The sequence below is a fragment of the Gopherus flavomarginatus genome, chromosome 5 (assembly GCF_025201925.1).
Source record: "Gopherus flavomarginatus isolate rGopFla2 chromosome 5, rGopFla2.mat.asm, whole genome shotgun sequence".
Lineage (NCBI taxonomy): Eukaryota > Metazoa > Chordata > Testudines > Testudinidae > Gopherus > Gopherus flavomarginatus.
In genome coordinates, this window is record NC_066621.1 from 9,227,552 (window position 1) to 9,244,688 (window position 17,137).

Here is a 17,137-nt window from a genome sequence, read left to right on the forward strand (position 1 = left end):
GGCCTGTGGCAGAGCCAGGGGTTGAGCAGTGAGCACCCCCTGGCACATTGGAAAGTTGGTGCCTGTAGCTCCAGCCCTGGAGTCGGCGCCTATACAAAGAGCCACATATTAACTTCTGAAGAGCTGCATGTGGCGCCAGAGCCACAGGTTGGCCATTCCTGACCTACCCAGTTATTCTCCATTTTGTAATGGTGCAAATTACTCTACTTAGGAATTAAAATCAAATGCACTTATCTTTACTGAATTTCATCTTGGTGATTTCAGACCAATTCTCTCAATTGTCAAAAAGTTGTTCTGAATTCTAATCCTGTCCTCCAAAGTATTTGCATCCTCTCTCTGTTTGGTGTCACCCACAAATTTTATAAGCACACTCTCCACTCCATTATCCAAGTCATTATTGAACATATTGACTCGTACTAGACCCAGGACAGGCCTCCGGAAGATCCCCATAGATACACACACACATCCAGTTTAACAGTAAACCATTAACTAACTACATCTCTACCCCGATATAACACAACCCGATATAACATGAATTTGGATATAATGCAGTAAAGCAGAGCTCCGGGGGGGGGGGAGGAGAGGGGGGAGCTGCACACTTCGGCGGATCAAAGGAACTTTGATATAACACAGTTTCACCTATAACACAGTAAGATATTTTGGCTCCCAAGGACAGCGTTATATCAGGGTGGAGGTGTACTCTTTGAAAAGCCATATTCAAACAACTGTGCACTCACTTTCTAATAATTTAATCTAGACCACAACTCCCAAATTTGCTAATGAGAATGTCATGAGTGTGTGTGAAAAGCTTTACTAAAATCAAGGTATATCACATTTTCTGCTTCCACCCATTCACTATCAGAGGGCTAGCCATGTTAGTCTGTATCCACAAAAACAACAAGGAGTCCAGCAGAACACTTCAATCTCCCTGGACATTCTATAACTGATTTAAAAGTAGCTATACTTCAACAAAAAAACTTCAAAAACAGACTTCAAAGAGAAACTCCAGAGCTACAATTAATTTGCAAATTTAACACCTTTAATTTGGGCTTGAAAAGGGATTCGGAGAGGCTGGCTCATTACAAAAGCAATTTTTCCTCTCTTGGTATAGAGACCTCCTCAACAATTATTGGTAGTAGACCACATCCACCCTGATTGAATTGGCCCTGTCAACACTGGTTCTCCACTTGTAAGGTAACCCCCTTCTCTTCTCTTCATGTGTCAGTATATATGCCTGTATCTGTAATTTTCATTCCATGCAGCTGAAGTGGCATTTTTTACCCACAAAAGTTTATGCCCAAATAAATCTGTTAGTCTTTAACAGTCTTTAAGGTGCCACTGGACTCCTATCCACTAGATCAGCATTCCTGTCAAAAAAAGAAATTTGATTAATATGGCATGATTAGTTCTTTACAAGTTCATGTTGGCTATTACTTATAACCCTATTATCCTTTAGGCACTTACCAAGGGATTTTTTAATAATTTGTTCCAGCATCTTTCCAGGTATCTAATTTGGACTGGCTGGTCTATAATTCCCCAGGTCCTCTTTGTCCCTTTTTTAAAAGCAGATATTATGTTTGTCCTTCTCCAGTCCCCTAGGACCCAGCCCATCCTTCAGAACTTCTCAAAAAGAATTGCTAAAGGTTCCAAGACTGCTTCTACTAGTTCCCCAAGTACCTGAGGATGAATTTTATCAGGCCAACTTGAATACATCTAACTACTCTAAATATTCTTGCATCCTTGCCCAATTGCAGAATTGCTTTAGCGCCTGGCCATTTAGCAGCTCAGTCAGCTTGTTTAGATGCATTTATAAATATATAAATGCTGCTCACCAGAAGTCATTATATCTTCTCTCTGTATCATTCAGGCCTCAATTTTATGGGCACTTATGGATATGCTAACTTCACTGTGACTAACCACATGCTTAAAGTTAAGCACATACACAAACATTTATTTGCAGGACCAGGGCCTTAAGACTGCAAGTTCTTAGAGTCAAAGTTTGGGTGCATTAGAGTAATTGTTTAATAATGACAATAGTAACTACTACTGTTTACAAGGCTAATTCAAAGTAAGTTTTATCATCTATGGATTTTAAAGTCTGCTGATTCACATCATTTCAAACTGGTATGACCCATCCCTCTTAATTTATTTGTTTTTTTCTTCATTAGAAACTATTTTCACTACAAATCGCTCTGACTATCTGAAACATTTTAAGAGTATTTGTTTCCTTTCTTGAAAGTATTGCTTTGCATTTAAACTGACTACATGAAAGTCCCCATTCAACGATCTAGGAATCTTAAGTATCTTTAAACATGATTGTGTTTAAGTGTACACACTGTAATTCAACTTTCAGTACCATGAAGGTATAGTAATACCATTGTTTGCAAATATAAAGGGGTGTGACCTTACATTCCTCAAACACTTACATTCCTTTGTATACAAAAGAACAGGAAAAACAGGTAACTATAGATTCCAAAGGGTCCATGTACTGAATTATAAAACAATGTGTTGTATTGTTTCACTGACCCCACTAATGACCTGTATGTCCTGATAGTCAGATCAGTTTGCACAACAATATAGACTGCCAGCAATAACAGCTTTGAACTCTGAACTCCTTTTCCATGGTTAATATTAGTGCAGATGTAGAAAATGACTAATCTTTCAGAAATTGCTATGACATGTGTTTATAACAAATATATACATAATACCTTTCTGTTAGTTTCCTGATGCTTACAAACCTCTATACCTCTACAGGCCCATATACCCAGTTCATATGGTAACTATTACTAAAAACAGGGAATCTACAAAAAAAAGTTAGTTGCACTCAGGAGAGCTGCTTGCAGAGGGGAAAGAATGGAGTCTTAAAAGTTGCATGAGCATTATTATCTTGTAGTTGTGAGCATTCAGTTTCACCTGTTAGCTATACTGAAGGTTTTTTTCCTTAATATCCTGCTTTCCTTTTTTGTTTGGAGGTATGGAAGCCATCTGAGATTGCAGAACTGCCAACCTAAAATGTTTTTAAATATTTATATATATATATACACAAATCAGGCCCCCCCAAAAAATCAGGGGTTGACTTAAAAGTTATTAGATATAAAAATACATCTGGAGTTTTTTATTTGCCTTCTGGGTTTTGAAACGTCAGTGTTCACATTTTCAAGCTGATCTACACAACCATGAAGCCTGGAACTTACTAATAAAAAAACAAAACCAAACAAACCCAAAACACTTAAAGCTGAGATTCTGGTGAATTCATGTGACTCCAGGGCTTTAAGAAACAAACAAACAAAAGCAAATACCATAAGAGCTGGTTTATGTGATAAAGTAACTCCCATAGTAACTTTAATCCATACAGATTTTAATTTTCTCACTTTTGACTTCTATCTTTTTGTCTTGCTTTCTCCTTTTTATGCTAAGGACCAAGTCAGACTAAGCAGCCTAATTCCCTTGTCCCAGTTGAAAGAGGAAAAAATATGCGGAAACAGACCAAAGAGCCTAACATTTAAAAAAACAAGTAAATAAATTCTGAACATATTAGTCTAATCTGTGTTAGTTTCTGTAATTTATGATGAGATTTGCCACATCAGACATTTGGTGAATAAATCCTTAACAGAGAAAGAAAGAATAATCAGAAACAATTCACTGATTTCAGATTGCTGAATTAACAAAACTTTGTTCTATTCATAGGTACCCATAAGGACATGTCAACATTTCAGCACCAAAAGCCTTTATTCAAGACTAATGCTCTCAACAAACCTGTCTCTTTAGTGCCCATGTATCTTACTTCATGTATTCTACAGGAGCTGAATTCAGGAAAGCTATACTACTGTAATGAAAACTTTGAAGTCTATTCAGAGAACTGGCTGACAAATTTAATTCTAATTTATGCCATGCTGACAGTGAGTATGTTCACCTTTAATTCCTCCTCCTCTTCTGATTTACTTATTTCAGCTTGCAAACATGTAAAGTATTTGAGCTCTCCTAAAGATAAGCAGAAGAAATGTGTTCTTTACAACCACCTTACCTAATATACTGGGGTGTGAAGCATTTTATATTTACTGAGTGCTGATGTTTGAAATCTCAGAGAGCTAAAGCTCCATCAAAGCTGAGAAATGTATCCAGTTCAATATGCATTATACAGTGGCTGCTGCAATCTTGCTTAAGCTATCAGCAGTCAGCACATATACAAATCTCACAAAAATAAGACCTTAAGCCTGTACTGATATCCTAACTAAAGGAAGAAACAGTTTAAAGTCAATGGAACTCTTTGGTAGGTTGGGAAACAGTTTGTTTATTGCACAACTGATGTTCAAAGGCAATCCAAACATTAAAAGTGCATCATAAGAATCCATGTCTAATAATAATTAGGGACAGGCTATTTCAGAGAGAAGGAAGAGGGAATTTGGGTGTTACATTAGGACAAGTGCAAAACTATTTTCCTAATGTAGAACACTTCTAAAGAGAAATCTTGGTCGGTTTCTGACAAAAATTAATGTGGCACAGCATACCAGCACATGTCAATAAGTGCACAGAAAGGGTCTATCCTGCTCCCAAAGTCAATGACAAAGCTCCCCTCAGCTCCAGTTGGCACAGTATAGGATCCTCAGATAGGTCCATGCAGATTGCTTAGCCTCAAATTTCCCCTTAAAGGGCCCAATCCTGCAAGGTGCTGGCATCCTCAGCTCCCCACTGACTTCTGAGGTATGGAGCACCTGGCCGGATCAGACTTAAATTACATGTCTTCTAAAAGGATTTAAAGGAATAGGTTCCACCACTATGCCCCACCCTACTGTGAAAACGGGAATGGGGGCAGAGAGTGGCAATAACAGGTAAGTCCCTGGCCATGTGATTTCATTCCTGAGGTCATAATGAGACAAAGAACATTGCTGAGGCACGGAGTCCTCACACCAACAATCCCTGATTCTGGTGACTCCTCCTTGCCATTTGTCTCCCTACAGGGATCCACAGTGGGTTTAGAGAATAAATCCCCTGGTTTCTTCTACTGGGGGGTCAGATCTCACTCCTTGATGGAGGAAATTATGAGGAAACTCTGCAAGTTTCAGTCTGTTGCATTTCCACTCCCTTATCTCTGCACAAGCCATGCAGGGAAAAAAGCATCAAAGACTGCCAGACTAATATGTTTCCAGTTAGGTAAGAAGGAAGACTGGACCTCCAGACAAGAAAACAGCTGAGAAACCTTAAAGTTGCCTGTTTCAATGGATGGTGTGAAACGTGGGTATTAATTCTGGATACTTTTGGGGAATAGAATCCAAGTAGAACAACAACAAACACTAAGCACAAAATGAAAAGCGGTTATACTAGTGTAGGGCTATGTATGTGGATTCATGACATGTTCCCTGCATGATCTACAGGGGCCAATGGACCACCTGCAACATTATTAAAATGTAAGAACTGGCATTTTGGATAAACACTATGGGCAGGTCTACACTCAAAACGGAGCAGTGGCAGAGCCAGGGCCATAGCAACAAAGAACCTGGCCCCCTCCGAACATATGTCCGGGGCCCCTTACAATGCAGAAACTGGAATGCAGTATTTATTTTATACAATATACAGAGTTCATATTATGTATACATAGGCCTGCAGTGTACATGTATTCCGTATTTACGCAAAGCGCTTCTTTCGAGCCTTGTTCTCCGCAAATTGGTTAATCAATGCGTCATAGTCCAGAGATCTGGCAATCTTGTTTTCGACTGAGATAACTGCAAGCGCAGAAACCCTGTCATCTGTCATGGTTTAGCGCAGGATATTCTTGATCAGTTTCATTCTGCTGAAGCTCCTTTCAGCACCAGCGACAGTAACTGGTGTGGTCAGAAGAATTCTGATGCAAATGCAAAGATTCGGATATATCTCCTGAAGGCTGTTCTTGTATATGTACGTTAAAAAATTGTTTGCCGTGACAAGTCCTCTCTCCTTCTCGATGACATAAATAAAACGATTCAGTTCCATTATGAGTTCATTGGCATCAATGTCTCCCATTTTTCTTTCAAAATTTTTGCTGTGATTCTCCAGTTCATTTTCTCTGTGACACTGCTTCAGGCTGTTAGCGTTGTACAGAAATCCAAACAACTTATACCACTCCACGAGTTGGTCAAATCGTGACGAAACAGAAGATACGGCCTGATCAGTGAGAACAAGAAAGAACTGCGATTTGAATTTTTCTTCGACAGAAAGACGACTCGAATCATCAGCACATTCGTAATCAAACATTCTCTTCTTACATCGCACCCTGGTTTCTGGAAACACCTGCTCAATTCCCATATGCTCTGCTATTTCACGTGCATTTGTGACCACAGAGTTATATCCTGTATTTCGATAGTCTTCCAAAAACTTCATTGTAGCACCGACTTCTGCCTGCAGTACGTCAATTGACACATCTGGTGACTGAATTAATTTGCTGGTTTTATTGACGTGAAATAGTATATCATACCACGTGTACACAGTCAGAACAAAAGGCCACGTAGTAACATGGTCTAAAAGCGCACCAGCTTCTGTTGCTGTATTGCCATCTTTCTTTTCGAGCGCATATTCTCACAAAGATGACAAAGCATTGCACAATTCTTCAAGGTGATAATGCAATGGCTTCACAGCATCAATTCTCGACTCTCAACGAGTGTCTGATAACCCTTTAACAGATATTGGCATATGTTCTTGAAGTATATCCCAACGTGAAGGTGAAGAAGAAAAGATAACGTATATTCTGTTAATCAGACCGAAAAAGTCAACGGCATATTTTGATGACTTTGCCGCGTCTGAGATCACAAGATTCCAAGTGTGAGCTCCACATGGTACATACAAGGCACGGTCATTTATTTCTAGCATGCGGGCTTGAACTCCTTTATTCTTTCCTCTCATATTTGCGCCATTATCATAAGCTTGGCCTCTCATGTCAGCAATGTCTATTCCTAAGTTGTTTGCCTTTTCAAGAAACGCTTCCAATAAGCCCTCGCCAGTTGTATCATGAATGTTAAGAAAACCAACAAACGCTTCATGAATATTGACACCATCTTCACCGTTGCATTCAACAAAGCGTAACACCACAGACATCTGTTCTTCATGTGACACGTCGGGAGCACAGTCCAAAATAACTGAATAATATTTTGCTTTTTTAAGCTGCGCTATGTTGGCCTCTTGAATGTTACTGGCAACAAGTTGAATCAGCTCGTTTTGGATCTGTGGACTGAGGTACTGAACTTGTGTCTCTGCCTTCTTAATCCTCTGTAAAAGTTCGCTGAGGACAGCATCATACTTTGCAAGCAATTCAAACAGTCCCAAAAAGTTGCCATTCGAAGGATCGCCGAGCTTTTCATTACTTCCTCGAAATGCCAAGTTTCTTTTGGACAAGAAAATAACGACATCAACCATGCGTTTGACAACATTTCTCCAGAAATCTCTTTCTTTCAGAAAAGCCTGCAATTCGAGTTGGTCAATAGATGTACGGTTTACTATGCCTGACCGAAGGTCAAACCATTTCACCATACAGTCTTGATGACCTTTGCCTGTTTCATGCTGCTGAAGTCTTTTTGACAGTGCTTTCCAAGCAGATGTTCCACGACGTAGCGGTATGTCACCAGTGCCAAATAATTTACAAAAAAACCAAAAAATGGCATCTTTCTGAACTGAGTACATTAACCATGAACGTCTTATTTTCTCGCCATTTGCCGTGGTTCGATAGAAATGAGTACTTGTGAACCTCCGTCTTTCCTCATTAAATGGAAATTCGTAACTTTCATTCTGCTGCGGTGGGCCATGTGCAACAATGTCACACACTTGCCTGTCCGATATTATAGACGGCCAATCTCCTGGATCATCAGTCAGTGGTTCAGATTCAGATACTTCTTTCCCAGCAGCAGCTGGAATATCTGTCAAAGTTTGTTTGGTAGAACAACTTGCTTCACCTTCGACCTCACTTGAAGCACTTCTGGATACTTCTGGATACGATTCGTCGCTGCTAGCGCTGTCCGTTTCATGTGCCTGTACCTGTATGTTGGATTGCAGCGCAAAATACGTTGACAACTTTGGAATTTTCTCAAGTTCCTTCTCGGCATCTTTTGCTGCCTTTCGTTTACTAGCTCTGCTCTTATACATTCTCTTAGACATCACAAAGCACGCTTCTGCATTGGAAACGATAAAAAACTAAACAACTAAATTAATAACATTTATCCGCCGACCGCCATTATGAACGCAAATACACATTCTTTGAATGGGTCCAACTAAAATTCGAAACTGACCGACAGACAACTGATGGAGCCAATAGCATTATGATGTCTCATAATGACTTCACGGTTTTGTCAGTAAAACCGACATGGATTGTGCAATAGCGTCAATAAATGTCACTTACCTAGTTATACCTTACATTTTTTTTTGCCACTTTTAGGGGCCCCCTTCCTTGCGGGGCCCCCTCCGGTCGGAGGGTACGGAGGGTGCTCGCTACGCCTCTGGGCAGAGCTACACCGGTGCAACTGTAGCACTGCAGTGAAGATGTTAGTTCGCAAACAGGAGACACTGTCCCATCAGCGCAGTTAATCCACCTCCACAAATGAGGCAGCAGCGATGCCGAGAGGAGAAGCCCTGTCATTGACAGTGCTTTCTGTGTGTGTGTGTGTGTGTGTGTGTGTGTGTGTGTGTGTGTGTGTGTGTGTGGGTGGGTGGGTGTGTATGGGTGTGTGTGTGTGGGTGCGTGTGTCAGGATAACTGATTTTTCACACCCCCGAGTGATGTACTTACACTAATGTAAGTTTATACAGTAGACCTGGCCTATGATGCTAACTGATAATAACAACAGCCTAGAGCAGGGGTGGGCAAACTTTTTGGCCAGAGGGCCACACTGGGGTTGCAAAACTGGATTGAGGGCCAGGTAGGGAAGGCTGTGCCTCTCCAAACAGCCTGGCCCCTACCCCCTATCTGCCCCTCCAACTTCTTACCCTCTGACTGCCCCCCTCAGAACCTCCAACCCATCCAATTCCCCTGCTCCTTGTCCCCTGACCACCCCCTCCTGGGACTCCCCACTCTTAACCTCCCCCCCAGCACCCCATCCCCTATCCCCCCTGCTCCATCCCCTGATTGCACCCCTAACCCCTATCTACACCACCGCCCCCTGACAGGACCACTGGGACTCCCATGCCTATCCAACTCCCCTTGTTCCCCATCCCCTGACCCCTATCCACACCCCTGCCAGGCCCCCCGGGACCCCACACCTATCTAACCCCCCGCATTCCTCATCCCGACTGTCCCCCCCCACAGAACCTCCATCCCATCCAAACGTCCCTTGCTCCCTGTCCCCTGACTGCCCCCCAGGACCCCACGCCCCTTATCCAGTGCCCCTGGCCCCCTTACCATGCCACTCAGAGCAGCATGTCTGGCAGCTGTGCTGCCCGGCCATGTGGAGGTGTAACTGCTAAGGATTAGGGACAGCAGGGGAGGGGGCCGAGGTCTAGCATCCCCAGCAGGGAGCTCAAGGGCAGGGCCAGGTGTGGCCCACGGGCCGTAGTTTGCCCACCTCTGGTCTAGAGACCAGGACATTAAAGACTTTGAAATGACAGAAGAAATGCAGTCTAAGTTTTTCACTTTATTAGGCTTTATGTTTCAAATGTAGGTAACAAATTATTCAGTGAGTGGAGTGCCCCTAAGGAATCCCAAACAAATCACTGGTGGAGGAGAATGGTTCAAAGCTAGACACTTGCTTTTCTGCGGCCATAATTTTCTGGGATTGTCTGTTTGAACATTGTGTGACCTCAGGATACAGTTATTTGAAGGCAAACTTTTAAGTGCAACATAAATTAGCTTACATTATAAGATGTGCTGCCACACAAGAAGTTTTTACCAGGGGATTTTAATCAAGCTGTAAGAAAGTTGAGAAAATAAACCTAAGTATTACTAAAGATCTGTGTCAACTTGGACTGACTAATCTGCGGCATCTAGAATCATCACATGGGAATGGAAAAGGCATCAAATCCAGCAGGCTCTATATCAGCATCAACCCATACCTCATAGTCAGAAATGTTGCTGAGTAAATCTGTGTGTTTTTATTACATACATCACCATGGCATGTAGACACCTAATATAAGCAAGAATAGCATCAATTCTGCCTCCCAGGACCATGTTCTCCCTCCCACATTTCAAAACAAATAAGTGCATAGCACACATTTGGGCACTTTGTAAATAACAATTGTTCATACATATTTACAGGATGCTGTCGGTATCCAAAGCCTTTGCAGAACAGGTCTGTTCTCCAGTAATAAGAACACGGGACTGGGAGTCATCGTGCCTGGTTCTCTTCTGGTTCTGTCACTCACTTGCTGTGAGTCCTTGGCAAAGTCACATCTCCTTTGGCTCTCAGTTTTCCCATCTGCAAACTGGAGATGCTTATTACCTAAAGTGCCATAGAATGGCTTGAACCTAGTACTTATGAAGTGCTGCAAGAAACTCAAATTGAAAGAGCTGCAGAGAGGCAACATATTATTGGATAAATAAAAAAAAAGGATAATTACCTTTTTTGAGATGGGTGACCCCAAATGGTACATAGCCAGGACAACAGATGCATCCATTCTGCAGATGGGTCGTGTAGGTTTTAAATAGACAGTGGGTGTTTGGCTAGCTTTAGTCTTTGCAAATATTTAAAAACAAACAGGGCATGCTTAGATGCAGGAAAAATCCTTTTCATCAGCTGTTGTTGTTGTGAATAGCTCAGTCAATATGTTTGTAATCACTTCTGATCCTGTTTGCCGATTCCTGTAATTCTCACCCTGAAGAATCAAAGATTTTTAAAAAACGTAATTGCAACTGGTTGACATATGCCTGCCAGAAAGGCAGTTACAGATTGCTGTAGTTCTCACTCCACCACAGTTAAAAAGATGAACTAAGATTACTTGTCAAAATGAATGAAGGAGAAGCCCAAGCAAATACCCCTCAGCCATTCATTCTGGGGCACACATTAAATATCTGAAATGCGACGAGATGATCAGATACTTTTGGAAGCTGATAGATACCAAGCAAAGATAAAGGCCCAGTCAGCCAATGAACTCCTGAAGCCAAGGTAGACATAAAGGTAAGCAGCTTAAGAGTTCCTGAAAGCCCAGCAAAAAGGGGTTCGCTCATCAACTGCTGATCTTTAGATTTGCTTCTGACAGATACCAATGCAGCCTTCAGGCATCCATATAAGAAACAGTAAGCAGCAATGCCAGACCAGTACCCCACTTGCTTCAAGTGAGGTTGTGACTAAAATGAGGGCTGACTAAAAGTGCAGTCTTCTTTCTCGGCAGACTTACTCCCTCTGTACAATCAAGGTCATATCTATTGACTTCACTGGCCAAAATAAGGTTTTACTACTCTTTACCCTATGTAGCCTTGCAAAGCCTGTATAGGGATGAGAAAGGAAGCTGCATTCTGTTCTTACTCACCCATCATCCACCTAAGTGTTAGCTAAGTTCCAGCTGCAGAATGTTTGCTTCTGGGGATGATGCACAAACCAGAAAAAAGGAAAACTCAGCAGCTTGATTTCCAGATTCTGGAGTGAATTTGGGATGCTGGCATTTAGAACAAAAAAAAAATGCTCTTACTTGTGAATTGATCTAACAAGGAGTCACTGAGGGCAAAATTCAACCCCATGCAGAGAATAATACAACCCTTGCACTACTTAAGTCTCACTTACGTGCTCAAAACATGGCGTACAAGGTGCACAGGCCTTGTGCTAACTCACTGCAAAGGGGTGAACCTTACTTCATGATTAAAATACAGAATCCCATGATACAGCCGTGTTACACAGAGACCCTTCAGAATGCCATACTGATGGGGTGGCATCAATGACTGCACAAGGTACGAGACAATGGAGAGATTCAGACCCTTAAATTTCCTCAATTACTTTAAGGCACAGAAGTGCCTTACATTGTATACAGTTCCTGGGCAATGAGTTTCGGTTGTCAAGCCCCTTAGCTTCTTAGTCTTTGGTGAAAACAGGTGCACAGACAATTCCATGCATACACTCTTAATTATCTGAAGAACAAATCACTAGAAAGGTGCAGCAATTGGCTCCATATTGGTGTTTCAAATGCAAGCAAAAGGACAATCTATTTAGTAAATGTACAGAGCTATCACAGAAGGATCTTTTCTTTCTGTCTACTGCATCTAGGGCTTTATGTTAATTCCCTCAGCATGGTATCTGAGTGCTCTGCAGAGGTGTCATAACTAGAATGGGCCAATAATGTGATTTTCCTCCCTAGTTCACTCATGGCAAAATGAAAATGTGTTTTTAGAGAACTCTAAATTTTATAGGTGAAAACAATCTTGTAAGTCATCTGTTCCCTCACAGGCTCTGCCGCACTCTCTATGCACAGGATCATACTAAATCATAGAACTGGAAGGGACATTGAGAGGTCATCTAGTCTACTCCCCGCACTCATGGCATGACTAATTATCTAGACCATTCCTGAAAGGTGTTTGTGTAACCTGCTCTTAAAAATCTCCAATGATGGAGATTCCACAACCACCCTAGACAATTTATTCCAGTGCTTAACCACTCTAACAGTTAGGAAGATTTTCCTAATGTCCAACCAAAACCTCCATTGCTGCAATTCAAGCCCATTGCTTCTTGTCCTATCCTCAGAAGTTGAGAAAAACAATTTTTCTTGCTCCTCCTTGTAACAACCTTTTACATACTTGAAAACTGTTATGTCCTGTCCGAGTCTTCTCTTTTCTAGACTAAACAAGCCCAATTTTTTCAATCTGCCCTCAGAGGTCACGTTTTCTAGACCTTTAATCATTTCTGTCGCTCTTCTCTGGACTCTCTCCAATTTGTAAACATCCTTCCTGAAATGTGGCACCCAGAACTGGACGCAATACTCCAGTTGAGGCCTAATCAGAGTGGAGCAGAGCAGAAGAATTACTTGGTGTCTCTTGCTTACAACACTCCTGTTCATACATCCCAGAAGGATGTTCGCTTTTTTTTGCGACAGCGTTACACTGTTGACTCATATTTAGCTTGTGGTCCACTATGATCCCCCAATCCCTTTTTGCAGTACTCCTTCCTAGGCAGTCATTTCCCATTTTGTATGTGTGCAACTGACTGGCCCTTCCTCAGTGAAGTACTTTGCATTTGACTGTATTGAATTTCATCCTATTTACTTCAGACCATTTCTCCAGTTTGTCCAGATTATTTTGAATTTTAATCCTATCTTCCAAAGCACTTGCAAACCCTCCCAGCTTGGTATCATCTGCAAACTTTATAACTTTATACGTGTACTCTCTATGCCATTATCAAAATCATTGATGAAGATATTGAACAGAACGGCACCCAGAACTCATCCCTGCAGGACCCCATTCATTATGCCCTTTCAGCATGACTGTGAACCACTGATAACTACTCCCTGGGAACAGTTTTCCAACCAGTTTTGCACCTACCTTATAGTAGCTCCATCTAGGTTGCATTTCCCTAGTTCATTTATGAGACAGTCATGTGAGATAGTAACAAAAACTTTACTAAAATCAAGATATATCACGTTTATCACTTCCCCCCTATCCACAAGGCTTGTTACTCTGTAAAAGAAAGCTATCAGGTTGGTTTGACACAATTTGTTTTTGACAAATCCATGATGACTGTTACTTATCACCTTATTATCTTCTAAATGTTTGCAAACTGATTGCTTAATTATTTGCTCCATTATCCTTCCAGGTACAGAAATTAAGCTGACTGGTCTGTAATTCCCTGAGTTGTCCTTTTTTCCCTTTTTATAAATGGGCACTATATTTGTCCTCTTCCAGGGTATGGCTACACTTGATATTTCAAAGCGCTGCCGTGGCAGCGTTGCAGGAGCGCTGCCACGGTAGCGCTTTGAAGTGTGAGTGTGGTCGGAGCGCCAGCGCTGGGAGAGAGCTCTCCCAGCGCTGCACGTAAACCCCATCTCTTACGGGTGTAGCTTGCAGCGCTGATTACACTGAGGCTTTACAGCGCTGTATCTTGCAGCACTCAGGAGGGTGTTTCTTCACACCCCTGAGCGCGAAAGTTGCAGCGCTGTAAAGCGCCAGTGTAGCCATGGCCCCAGTCTTCTGGAATCTCTCCTGTCTTCCATGACTTCTCGAAGGTAATCGCTAATAGCTCAGATATTTTCTCACTCGGCTCCTTGAGTATTCCAGGATACATTTCATTAGGCCCTGGTAACTTGAAGACATCTCATTTGTCTAAGTAATTTTTAACTTGTTCTTTCCCTATTTTAGCCTCTTCTGATCCTACCTCATTTTCACTGGCATTCACTATGTCAGCTGTCCAACCACCAACAACCTTCTCGGTGAAAACTGAAACAAAGAGGTCATTAAGCACCTCTGCCATTTCCACATTTTCTGTTATTGTTTTCCCCCTCGCATTGAGTAACGGGCCTACCCTGTCCTTGGTCTTCCTTTTGCTTCTAATGTATCTGTAGAATGTTTTATTGTTACCCTTTATGTCTAGCTAGTTAGATCTCGTTTTGTGCCTTGACCTTTCAAATTTTGTCCCTACATACTTGTGGTATTTGTTTATATTCATCTTTTGTAATTTGACCTAGTTTCCACTTTTTGTAGGACTCTTTTTTGAGTTTCAGATCATTAAGATCTCCTGGTTAAGCCAGGGTGGTCCCTTACCACACTGCCTATCTTTCCTACACAGTGGATAGTTTCCTCTTGTGCCTTTAATAATGTCTCTTTGAAAAACTGCCAGCTGTCTTCTATTGTTTTTCCCCTTAGACTTGCTTCTCATGGGATCTTACATACCAGCTTCCTAAGTTTGCTAAAGTCTGCCTTCTTCAACTCCATTGTCTTTATTTTGCTGTTCTCCCTCCTACTATTCCTTAGAATCATGAATGCTATAATTTCATGATCACTTTCACCCAAGCTGCCTTCCACTTTCAAATTCTCAACCAATTCCTCCCTATTTGTCAAAATCAAATCTAGATGTAAATGTAAATATTCATCAATACTTTCTCTAGCCTGCTTCTGAATATTTACAGTCAGGATATAGGAGCTTCCAAGCTGCCTTCAGGAGACTAGTCCATATTCTAACCCTTAATGAAAACTTTCCTGATCTTTGTTTGTTAATTTCCCCTTAAGGAATTTTTTCGCATTATTCATGGGTCTCCTTACCTGCACCATCCTGAACAGGAGGATTGGTTATTCCATCAACGTCTACTAACCAAGATGGGCAGGGATGCAACCTTGTTCTGGGTGTCCCTAAATCTGGCTGCCAGAAGTTGGGACTTGACGACAGGGGGTGGATCACTTGATAAATTGTCCTGTTCTGTTCATTCCCCCTGAAGAATCGGGCACTAGCTACTGTCAGAAGACAGAATACTGGCTAGATGGACCATTGGTCTGCTCCAGTATGGCCATTCTTACAGGTGTTTGCCTTTCTCAACCCTGATACCTTTCAGACATCTGTAAGACTTTCATCATGTCACTTCTTCCTATCCTCTTTCCCATCAATACACATGCAGTTCTCTATTCTATTGCATCCGTCAAGCCCCTGTGAGGATTTATTTCTTGCATTGTATCCATCAACTGGAAACAGGCTGCGTCAGCAACAGCAAGTAGGACAAGCTAGTGCACAGCACAGGCAAAGGGAGCTCTACTGGTTCATATATTGCAGCTCTCAGTACTCTAAAGCAGTGATGGACCCATGTTGCAAAGTTTGCATGCAGATCCAGATGTTCTTATAGTTTAAGGGTTGTTTGGATGTGGGCTTATGGTACAGGCCCCATCTTTACCCCTAACAGCTATTGTCTCAACTTTCTGTGTTGTTCAGGCAACTGCAAGCTCAAAAATCACCCTCTGAGATCCATAATGAAATCCAGTGGTTTTGCATTTTCAGATTATTTGACAGATTTTGAATGGAGAATTTAAAATCCTTATTAAGTACATCAGGTTACAATACAACATGCTGGTTTCTGGAGTAAGAGTTAATGCAGGAATGGAAGCTGAACATCCATCAATTCTGTGCATTTCATATATTAGTAGCACAGATGCTGAAGAACCGTAACTGTTTTGCATTAAAACAAACTATCTATATTTTGGTTTTGGAGTTTATGCACTGTAAAATGGAGACGTGCTGCAGAGGGTTAGTTTTTCCCAATACAGGAAACACAATAAATGCTAGATAACTGTTTTTTTCCCCCTCACTACTTTATACATTGGCAAAGCTTTTTATAAAATTCTGTATCTGACACTGTTTATATTTCTTGACATTCTGTTGAGTTTTTTGTCTTAATTTGAAAATACTTAGGGACCAAGAGGTAAATCCAGCCCTAGCATAAAAGCAGATAAACTTCTATTAAGTTAATGGAGCAGCACCTATTGCCCTATTATAACCCATTAAATTATTAATATGTAGAGAGGAAGTACTTACCTTCTCATGGATCAAAAAAATAAGAGCATGAACTTCACTTTGGCTGGGATATGAATTTTACTGTACTGTTCTCTACCAGCGGGTGATTATTAGTTGAGAACTTGTGGGTAAATGCTCTGAATAGAGGTTATGAGGTAGCAGAAAGAGACTATTATTGTTTTCATGGTACAGTTAGTTTGGGGTTGCACTCAACACTCTTAGAAGTCCTTATTTTATCTAGCAAGCAAATGAAAATAGTGCTGACGTTCCTATTACAGCGGTTCCCAAACTTGTTTCGCCACTTGCGCAGGGAAAGTCCCAGGCGGGCCGGGCTGGTTTGTTTACCTGCCGCGTCTGCAGGTTCGGCCGATTGCGACTCCCAGTGGCTGCGGTTCGCTGGTCCAGGCCAATGGAAGCTGCTGGAAGTGGCACGGGCCGAGGGACGTACTCGCTGCTGCTTCCAGCAGGTCCCATTGGCCTGGAGCAGCAAACCATGGCCACTGGGAGCAAAAATTGGCAAACTAGAGAGACAGGAAATTTGGGGAAGGTAGGAAGGATTTTGCAAGTTAGACTAAAAGTGTTTTGGGGCAAGAACCTCTATGTCTGTAGAGTACATAGTACAGTCTGAACCTGAGCTCAATTGCGGTCTTTGGGTGCTACCATAATACAAATAATAAATAGCAGTTTGAGTAGATGCCTTTCCTAATTTGATTTGAAACATGGTCCAAAGACCAGTAGAGTCCAAACTCTTCCCCTTCCCTGGGGACTAGCTTT

At 41.7% G+C, this 17,137-nt stretch overlaps 1 long non-coding RNA gene across 1 annotated transcript; it reads right to left on the reverse strand.

Annotated features, from left to right (window-relative positions):
• Nucleotides 1-1,021: 1,021 nt before the first annotated feature.
• On the reverse strand, nt 1,022-10,749 carry LOC127051744 (uncharacterized). The gene is made up of 2 exons (XR_007774587.1): nt 10,509-10,749; nt 1,022-1,367 (listed from the first exon to the last, which is right to left on the reverse strand). It is a non-coding gene; the product is annotated as an uncharacterized LOC127051744 (long non-coding RNA).
• Between the last annotated feature and the right edge of the window lie 6,388 nt (nt 10,750-17,137).